This window comes from Echinops telfairi, unplaced genomic scaffold (genome assembly GCF_000313985.2).
Source record: "Echinops telfairi isolate 266 unplaced genomic scaffold, ASM31398v2 ScPeMD7_3533;HRSCAF=4204_0, whole genome shotgun sequence".
In the NCBI taxonomy this organism is placed as follows: Eukaryota; Metazoa; Chordata; class Mammalia; order Afrosoricida; family Tenrecidae; genus Echinops; species Echinops telfairi.
This window is the reverse complement of record NW_022107431.1, coordinates 83452759-83454647: the sequence shown is the minus strand read 5'-3', so window position 1 is coordinate 83454647 and position 1889 is coordinate 83452759.

Below are 1889 nucleotides of genomic sequence, written 5' to 3'. Positions count from 1 at the left end.
CCTCTTACCTTAAGGAGTGGTTTCTTGAGTTTCACTGCCCCTCTATTTACCAAGTATGCTGTTCTTCTCAAGGGATTAGCTTCTCCTGTCAACACATCCAAAGTATATGAGACAAAGCTATGTCATTCTTGCTTCTAAGGAGCATTCTGACTGTTCTTCTTCCAAGACAGATTTATTTGCTCTCTTGGAAAATATAGCCTTGGTGAAAGAAATAACACTGGAGATTATAAGTAATTATTTGAAATAGCCCCTTTCAACAACATAAATGAAGACTATGCACGTAAAAAAAGACAAAACTCGCTGCCCTCCAGTCAATGCCAACTCATAACAAGTCTGTAGGACAGGGAAGAAGTGCCTGTGAGTTTCAGAGACTGAAACTCCTTAAAGGAGTAGAAAGTCCTGGCTTTCTCCCTTGGAGCCGCTGGTGGTTTCAAAATTAGGACCCTGTGTTAAGCAGATGGACCTCATCAAACGGAACACAAAGATCAAATTTATTGTACCTCTGAAAAGAGATGATGGAAAAGCTCAGTATCTTCAAGCAGAACAAAACTAGAGGCCAACCTTAGACTAGACCAACAGCCGGTGATACACAAGTTCAAGTTGTAGCAGACGAAAATGAAAATAGTCCTCACAATGCCAAGTACAGCACGAGTCTGTCCTATCTGAATTAGAAACTGTCTCAGGAATAACTTCGATGCATTGAACACTAATGATGGGCCAGGTGAGTTGTGAGAAGTCATCATCTATGAGGGAAGCAAAAGGGAATTTTTAAGAAAGGAAAGAAATGAAGACTAAACTGTATGTCAAAAGAACAGCGGAAACTTGCTCAGGAAAAAACAGTTCTAAAGTGAATGGAAGAAATGATGGCGTAAAAGAGCTAAATGTGACATTTCAAAGGGTTACTATAGAAAAAAAGTAGAGCGTTCTAATTACGTGTTTAAAGGCCCGAAGCCAGAAAACTAAAAGGGAAGCGCACACGCAGCACGTCTCCAGCTGAACAAACGGGAGAGAACATTTCACACCTCGAGTGTCAGTATTGCCTGACGGAGAAAACATCCGAAGGAGATGGAAGGAACTCCATCAAAAGGACGAGCGATATCGAAAGAAGTTCGACCTGAACTAACTTGGAAAACAAAGGTCCAGACTGATAAGCACCAACTGAGATGTTTCAACAAATGGACACGAAGTTGTGAACACTCACTCATCTGTGCCAAGAAACTTAAAAGGCTGATCAACTGAAGGAAGAGACACATATTTTTGCTGATTCCAAAGAAAAATAGCTCAACAGAATGCATAAATTATTAAACAATAACATGAATGCAGGTGAGTAAAATGTTGTTGAAGATAGTTCAAAAATGGTTGCAGCAATTTTTCAACAGAGAACATGCAGAAATTCAAGCTGGATTCAGATGCGGGCACTACTGAGATCAGGTGGATTTGGGCTGAAAGCAGAGAATATCAGAGAGATATTGACATGTGCTTTATTACCTATGCAAAGACACTTGACTGTGTAGAACACAACATGGATAGCGCTGCAAAAAATGAGCTTCTGGAACACGCAATTCTTTGCATGGGAACATGTACATAGACCAAGAGCCGTCGCATGAACAGAGCAAGGGGACACAGCATAATTTAAAATCCGGACGGTGTGTGTGCTTCGGGTTGCATCTTTTCTCCATATTTTGTCAGTCTATAAGCTGAGCAAATAAATCTGAGAAGCTGGACTATAAGAAGAAGAACATGGCATTAGGATTAACGTAAGATCCATGAACACACTGTGATAAGAAAATGATATGACCTTGCTTGCCAAAAATGAGATGGATCTCACACACCTACTGATGATAACCAGGGAATGTAGGCTTTAGTATGAATTACACCTCACTACAAAC